This window comes from Crinia signifera, chromosome 4 (genome assembly GCF_055691185.1).
Source record: "Crinia signifera chromosome 4, ASM5569118v1, whole genome shotgun sequence".
NCBI classification, from domain to species: domain Eukaryota; kingdom Metazoa; phylum Chordata; class Amphibia; order Anura; family Myobatrachidae; genus Crinia; species Crinia signifera.
Genome location: NC_139220.1, coordinates 98,233,789 through 98,242,325, shown reverse-complemented (window position 1 = coordinate 98,242,325; position 8,537 = coordinate 98,233,789). Strand labels below are relative to the sequence as shown.

At 39.3% G+C, this 8,537-nt stretch overlaps 1 long non-coding RNA gene across 1 annotated transcript; it reads right to left on the bottom strand.

Annotated features, from left to right (window-relative positions):
• Nucleotides 1-348: 348 nt before the first annotated feature.
• LOC146072365 (uncharacterized) lies at nucleotides 349-6,599 on the bottom strand. Its single transcript, XR_014473092.1, has 4 exons — nucleotides 6,567-6,599; nucleotides 5,652-5,702; nucleotides 3,727-3,792; nucleotides 349-366 (listed from the first exon to the last, which is right to left on the bottom strand). It is a non-coding gene; the product is annotated as an uncharacterized LOC146072365 (long non-coding RNA).
• Between the last annotated feature and the right edge of the window lie 1,938 nt (nucleotides 6,600-8,537).

The following is an 8,537-nucleotide window of genomic DNA, read 5'->3' as shown; positions in this document are numbered from 1 at the left end:
GATACTTAATTATAGACGGTCAATAACCCCCTTAAAAACTTTAATAGTATTATGTCTACAGTGTTATGCCTAGAAAACCCTACCTACTTTGGTCAAGAAACCAAATTCCCATCTTGCCATGTGATGCCCTTCGCCATGGTGTAGTACCCAGCACAACCAGATGCAAACTTATGACATTACAACAAGGTAAAATCTGGCCAATACACTCCTTAGCAGTGAATCATGCTTTTTTGTAAATGTTATCTGTTTCTTTTTATTTTATCTTATATAATGTAAATGATGTCCTTTATATTCTTGAGAAAATATTCTTCTTACCGTCAATTTACATACAACATCCAACACTTTTCCAGTTAATTCAAGGCCATCCTAAAAGAAATATAGATTTTAACATTCTATTATGAAACAAGTTTTCTTGCTGAAATAAAATAAAATTGCTTGTAAAATAAAATACTATATATTGTGTATATTCCCAAAAATCATAAATATTTAAGTAAAAGTAAGATTTATTTAAATTAATTTGCATTGAAAGTAAACTAAATAATGTGAATAATGATTTTGTAATATGACTGGCTATATTATATAGTTATTTTCGGAGCTGACGGATTATTTTTCAGTTTATTTCAAAACTAGCTGACCCGCCCGGCGTTGCCCAGGAAAACCTTGGGGTTTTTTTATTTCCAAAATTCCTGAAAAATTACATCTTACAGTATGCTGTGCCAAAGACCTAAGATTGTAATTTGTTAAAGATTCCACCATAATGTTAGAATGTGTTTGCATTGATACTCAATGACAGCAATGAAATCAGGTGTGGTGCTGTTGTTTGAAACACAATGCTCCTGAGTTGATAACTTGTATGTGTTGATGATTCCACATCCACTCCTGAATTTAGCACCTATGACATACCCTCCAACATCTGAGAGTCAGAAATCGGTACAAAATCAGAAAGGGATGTGGCCACACCTCCATTTCTATACTTTCAATAGTACAGTTTCTAGGGTGTGTAATTACAGGCACTGAGTGCAAGGAGACTGGGGTGGTCTGGAGATCTGTAAAGCACATGCACCGGGCGTCTCTACCAAACAGTGGGGCAGCCCCTGAGTGTGGGAGCAGATCCGCGGGCCTGGCCAGATGACGTCATGATGCGACGCACGCTACCCGTACCACTGGGAATGGGTGCAATGGGCCAAATTCTTCCCTACACCCGCCAGGCCAATCCACCAATCCAGCCATCACAATCATAACTGGGTGCATTGATAAGGTTTGGAGTGTAAGAAGTTGAAGAATAACACTGAGATAAAGATTTGCCATGTTAAAGTGTACAATTTACTCAATAAATCGTGAAAAAAAAAGTGTAAATAGAAGTACAATCAAGAAAGTAAGATTAAAAAAAAAATTCTGATTCAAACTGATCTATAGGTGGGGGTATGGATATTGTGGGTGTTTGCTACGCCTACAGGGGGTCCTCAATTGATGGGATTTTCACTACAGTGTCACGGTCACAGTGTCACCATAGCGGAATTCCCATTTGGGGTCCAGTTGGTCTTTTAGCGACCCTTTACAATCCCGTAGGTCTCTTCTCCTTGAGCCTATGGTCTCCCTTAATGACAGTCAATCACTGAGGGAGACCATAGGCTACAGGAGAAGAGACCAACGGAAATCCCCCTATGGTGACACTGTAGTGAAAATTTCTCATCAACTGGGAACCCCCTGTAGGTGTACCAAACACCAATTATGCCCACAATATCCATACCCCCTCCACCTATAGATTTGTTTCGCAAACCACCGCCATCAAAACAATTATCAGTTTGAATCAGAATTTATTTTTTAATCCTACTTTCATTTCTTGATTGTACTTCTATGTACACATATTTATTTCATGATTTATTGAGTAAATTGTACACTATAATGTGACAAATCTTCATCTAGTGCTGGCCATGCACGCTGCGATACGGGCGTGCTTTCCGTGCTTAACTAGCACGGATCACATTGCATTGCATTGCCTGTGCATGCGTTGTGCATGCAATGCGATGCAATGTGATGAAAACTAAGTACAAAATGTCGTGCAAGCACATACTTTTTGTACTGTACGATGAGGTGCCGCGGGAGCGCGCACCTCAAAGCACAGAAAGCACAGCCTGCATAACAGCGTGTATGGGCTGCTTAGGTCTTATTCTTCAACTTCTTACACTCATAACATTCAAACAAATACATGCAGTGCTCATGCCCATCGACCAAACATTATCTATGAACCAAAAGAGTCTGGGAAACCCTTAAGGCAGAGCAGTGCGTAACATCCAACTGACTAACACGGTGAGTGCAGTGTACCCACTTTGTATTAATCAACTGGTGCATTGGCCAGGACAAAGATTTCTCAGTGCAACTGGCCGGGGAGCGCAGAGATGCATATGGGGAAAAAAGAAAAAATGGTACATTAGGTACAGTTTTTATTTGCCGGTACCGACTGTTAAATAAACGGCAAAATCTTTTTTATGTGTTTGCGTGTGTTGAACTGTTTTTGTGTGTGTGTGTGTGTTATAGTGTCTGTGGTTGTGTGTGTTGTGTTGTATGTATCTGTTCAATGCATAAGTGTGTGAGGTGTGCTATGTATATACAGTATGTGTATGTGTGTGTTATGCCTTTGTGTATCTGTGCAATGTTTAAGTGTGTGTTTTGTGTGTTATACTGTTTTTTGTGTGTGTGTGGTGAATGTGGGTGTGCGTTGTGCTGTTAGAGGTATGTTATATGTGTGTGTTGTGTGTATCTGGCCAATGTGTAAGTGCGTAAGGTGTGCTACGTATAAATGTGTGTGTGTGTTGTGTGCTGTGTGTATCTATGCAATGTGTGTTCTGTGTATTGTACTGTATTTGGGTGCGTGTTGTAGTAAATGTGGGTGTGTGTTGTATCGTGAGTGGTGTGTTATGTGTATGTGTTGTGTTATGTGTATCTGTCGAATGTGAGGTGCGCTACATATATACAGTATGTGTGTGTAGTATGCTGTGCGTATTCCCGCAATGCTTAAGTGTGTGTTTTCTGTGTGTATCTGTATCTGCACAATGTTTAAGTGTGTGTGTTCTGTGTGTTTGTTGTACTGTTTTTGGGTGTGTGTTGTAGTGTATATGGGTTTGTGTAGTACTGCATGTGGTGTGTTATGTGTGTGTTTTGTTGTGTGTATCTGTCCAATGTGTAAATGTGTGAGGTGCACTATGTATATATGTGTGTGTTGTGTGCTATGTGTTTATATGTGGTGTACTGTGTGTGTGTGCATGTACAATGTGTATGTGTGTGTGCGATGTGTGGTCTATGTATATCCTCAATTATTCCTAATAGTTTAAAGCCTTCACCATAATGTTAGAATGTGTCATTCATGCTCAATGACAGCAATGAAATCAGGTGTGGAGATGTTCCTTCGTCAACGGTTTCCAATATTGTCAATCTTTTTCCCAGATCATCAATGAAAGGAAATTAAAACTTGGTGTTTTTTAAATTTCTAAGTGAAATTTCCCAAAAAACGGCTTCGAGGTGCACACCACCAGGTCCAGAGGTATCATGATGCTGAATTTGGTGGCTCTGAGTGCCACGGTGTGTCTGCAATGCGACAGACATGCACACACGCATGCACACACACGCACGCACACACACTCTTCAACTTATTATATAGCTGTACAGTTTTCTCAGTATGTAGTAATATTAAACATACTGTATACAATACTGGCAGGAATAACTTACCACAACTTTTAGAATTTCATATACAGCTTTATGCGCACATTCTCCAACTTTGTCACCAACTCGTTCCTGAAGGAGAAACATTAGCATTTACATAAAAAGCATTGATTTTATTTTCCTTTCATTGTCAGTTTATTACCTTAAAAAAATAATCCAATGTGATGAAATGCGTAGGGGCATGACCTAGCGCTGGGACGATTTACCGCTGGATGTGGTGAAGTCCCATATGTTATTGTTTCTACTTACTGTACTTCGTTGTTTTAACTGCTTTATGCAGTTCATGATTCTTAAACTGTATGTGTGTGGATACAGCTGTTTTAATACATTCATTGAAATTGATTTATGCACTAAGAGGCACCCTTCCCTATGTTCTGTTTGCATATATATATATATATATATATATATATATATATACATACATACAAACAAAACATATGGAATGGTGCCTCTTGGGCAATAAATATGAAATTAGTAGTGCATAAATATCAAATTATATACAGTTACTTTATTGCGTTTTTGTAAGAAAGTTTTTCAGAATCCTTACACAATTTATCTGTATATAAAATGTGTAAGGATTCATAAAAACTTTATTACAAAATGGCAATAAAAGTAACTGTATATAAATCTAACTAAAGACTACAGTATAGGGCGATGAGTGATAGCTAATATTTTACTGTGTAAACATTTACTACTGTATATGCATGTAAGGTATGCTATGTATGATTAACATTATAGCTGTAAAATCCTTTACAAAGTCTGACATTAAATAAACAAAAACAAATACAGAGCACAGTTGTAGTGGCAATTTTCATGTTTATATTACTAATATCTTACTATATCTGTCTATTCCTTGATATGCAATACATTGTTGTAAGGCTGGGTATACACTAGAAAGATAAAAAGTCCAACTGGCCATCACACTGATCGAACTGCTAATTAAGTTAGTTGTACGCAGTTACCAATCAACCACTGAAAGTGTCAGGCCAGACATCTCAACTGGGTTGGCATTTAACTTTGCCCGTTGGATTGAGATGTCCATGTTTGTGTCTACTGCAGCCAGTGTACAGGTGTTGGTGGGTCGCACATGTACCTATGTAGCACAGCATCACTGTGCTGCAGGTCTGATCAGATATATCTTTAAATAATGTTGGTCACAAACATATTGGGCATTACACCTGCCGATTCGCTAACGATATAGTATTGTTCATCGCTCAAATATTGTTCATCGCTCAAACGAACAATAAATACAGTGTATACCCAGCTGATTTTGGTTATTCCTCTCCTCAGTAGTCTCTTCTCTTTGAGAGACTAATACATAGGGAAGAAGAACACAGAGGTGCCACACTCCTCGTGTAATACTGTATGTAATTTACAGATATTATTTTGATGGGCAACAGGAGAACCATCAAGTATAAGATTGGTTTATAAATAAATTCGGGAATCCCCCCTTACAGACTACTCACAATGATAGGGTGAGTGCAGGCGTATCACAAAGGTTAACTCTCTGTGGTTTTTTATTTAAAAACAGTGTTACTCAGGAGAGTAACACTTATTCCTTTAAGCGCTTTTCACATAGGTGTAGGGATTTTTTTCCTTGAACCTGTATCTCTAGGGGGTTGGTGTAATTCTCCCTTTCCCTATCACCTATCACTTAAGCTGCTTATAGCACAGTCGTTCTCTCACCCATTTCTATATTTGTTCAGTGTATACCCAGCCTTACTTTGCTCTGGAAAGGATAGAAAACAAAATCAGCACGTATTAATACAACATAAGCTTTTTAGATACTGTTAACAGAATACATAATTGTTTTTGTTATTTCCAACTTTAGCAATTGTGAAATTCTAAAATCCAAAGTGCCCCTGTCTATGATAGCAACACATCTATTCACTATATTTGTGTAAACATAAATGAAAGGTAAGAGGTTTTACCAAAAAGTCTTTTTGATCCAGAATTTGATCCACGGTACAACCTGCATCTTTCTGCAAATATATAAAACATGATAAATGTTGCAATGAGATGTAGCACAAATTGTAAACTACAAGAGACCTCAGTAGTTAAGAGTGCATATACTAAAATTACATTGGGAGATGTGCCGTAAAGCCAAGTCTATCTTCTTTCTGAGTTTGGACACATCTAACCATTTTTTTACATAGGCTTAGCCACTTTTGTGCAGCGAAACCCAGTGCTTTGAGGCACATTAATTCCAATGGGTGCCCAACTGGAAAACCATTTAAATTGCTCTGCCATACTCCTATAGATATATAAATGACCAACAGGGTGTGCAAAACAATTGAATCGCCACCTAGGAGGCTGATGCAGAGCGAATATTATGATCATGTGCTTGATATGCTACTGATCTGATACCAAAGAAGCAAATGCAGAACGTATCTCACTTCTGACTAAATCGCAAGATTGAGCATTGTGTCCATGATCGCCAGCATGCAAATTCCTTACTCGTCACTTACTAGTCCTCTGTGTCTCCTGAGCACAGACTATGCTTTTGAGATTTTTTAAAGATATCATTTTTTTGCATGATGGGAGTGTTTTCTGCTGAATTGTAGCTTTATAATCAATGAAGAATGTGGAAATGCAGACGTCACACATACTGTAAGAACCAATGGTGTGTGTTTGAATCGATTATGTATTTCAGTTGTAAGCGCCTCTAACATGTAATAACGGATCATAATGGGAAGGAAAAAAAATGTACACAAATACTGTAGTGTTCTTATCATAATCAAACTAATAACTTCAGCAATTTGAGGGTCCAGTAACAAGTAAAGCCTAAATCTAAATGGATAAATCTATTTTCTAGAATTAAGCTCAGAGGTGTGTTTGTTTGTTACCAGAAGTATGTGCAGTTCAATCAAAAATTTCCTGTATAATTCCTCATTGTTTTCATTCTGCAAAATAAATAATGAAAATATAAGGAAATGATCATTTCATTCTAAGCAAAATTGTTCAATAGAATATGAATTATAAAAGTAACCCATCATCTTGGCCACTACAAGCATTAAGAGAAAGCTTTTTTTTTAAATGCTACAGATGAAGCCGGCCTCTTTCTTGCGGGGGCTGGCAATAGAATCACCAGCCCCTGCCAGCAGCCGGCTCTCGCCATAGGCATGCACACGAGACGCTCTCACGCACCCCATGGCTATGGAGCTTTCTCCATCACCTGCTGCCTCCCCCGCCACCTCTCCCGGTGCCCCTCACTGCCCCGCCATCCCCCCTATCCCTGCCCATCTCCCTGAATAGGAGACGGACAGGGACCCGCAGCAGTGCCGTCAGAAACTGGGACGCACATGCGTGTGAGACGCACTTGCGTGTGAGATGCATGCGCATCCCAGTCAGATGGAGCGCCTCTACACCGCTGATTGCCAGCGCAGGCATGCTGGCGATCCCCGGGCAAGGTTTAGAGGCACTCCATCTGTATTTTTCCTATTCAATATTTTACCAGGCATTACACTAGGCAACAGCCAAAAAGGATCCAAAGTAAAAACAACCAATTCTTACTGATTTTAATGTGCTGAACATAAATATAATGTTTAAAATTAATTTATTAGTTCAAGTTTTGAAGATCCTTAGCGATTAACAAAATCGTAGATAAATGCTGTGGTCAGGCATTGCAGACATTTTCCCATTTTTAAAATATTATCTTTATTAACAATTCTCATTTAATTTATGTAAATAGGTTATCACTGGTTAACTTTCTGGTTAATACGTTTTGAAAAAGTCAAATTGGTATGATTTGTAGCTACATACTTGATACAATTTGTACCTTGTTACACCTTTGATAGCCACTGCTATATTATATACTCTATATACATATATTGTTGGACACTTGTCAGAGATGTCCAGGAAATAGAGTACAAGTGATTTGCAAAATGATAGTGGCAATTAAAAGCAATGATTTGTATTATTGTTGATTATGTGTATGTATATTAAGCTATTTGTTTTGGAAAACAACACATGTGAATAACTATAAAATGGCAACACATCTTTCAATTTCATTGTCATTTTTCAATTTCAGCACCCTAAATTCTATTAATAAACATATGTAATTTTTAGGAAACAAAAAAAATGTTAAATTTTGTTGTCCAATGTTGTCCATGTCCACACAGCAGATATTATCACTCTTTCTGATACATGTTTTGTATATATTTGTCCTGTATCTGTATTTTTCCAGAATCAATAATCCCTCTATCAATCTATCACTTTGACCATGAATTATGGTATTTGGTTCTGGACCACCAACCTGCAGCACCCGTGCAAGAGCCTCATGGAACCCCAGCGTTCTAAGTACATAGTTTGGGATCCTCCAATATAATCTATCCACAGTATAGCTATTAACCCCTTCCCGACATTTGACGTACATTTACGTCATGGCCGGGAGGTACTTCCCGACACATGGCATAAATGTACGTCATGACTTCTAACTGTCACTGCGTCTAGAGACGCAGTGACAGTTAGGTGATGTCTGCTGTCCCTGACAGCAGACATCCCCCCTCGCCGCCCAGGGGGGGCAGGGGTGCCCCCCCCGGTTGGCGATCGCTGTGATTGGCTGTTCAAATCTGAACAGCCATTCACAGCGTTTCCTGTGTTACCGGCGGCTAAGCCGCTCGGTAACACAGGGATCGGTGGTGATCGGTGCTGTCAAGTACAGCACCGATCACCACCGATGTGCAGCCCCCCCCTCGAACCCGCCGTGCACTCACCCGGCAGCAGCAGCAGCTCCCCCGGCTCCCCCGGAGCGTCTGGAGCGCACGCAGCGCTGCCCTCCTCCCCCCTCCCCCCCGCAGCAGCAGCAGCAGCAACAA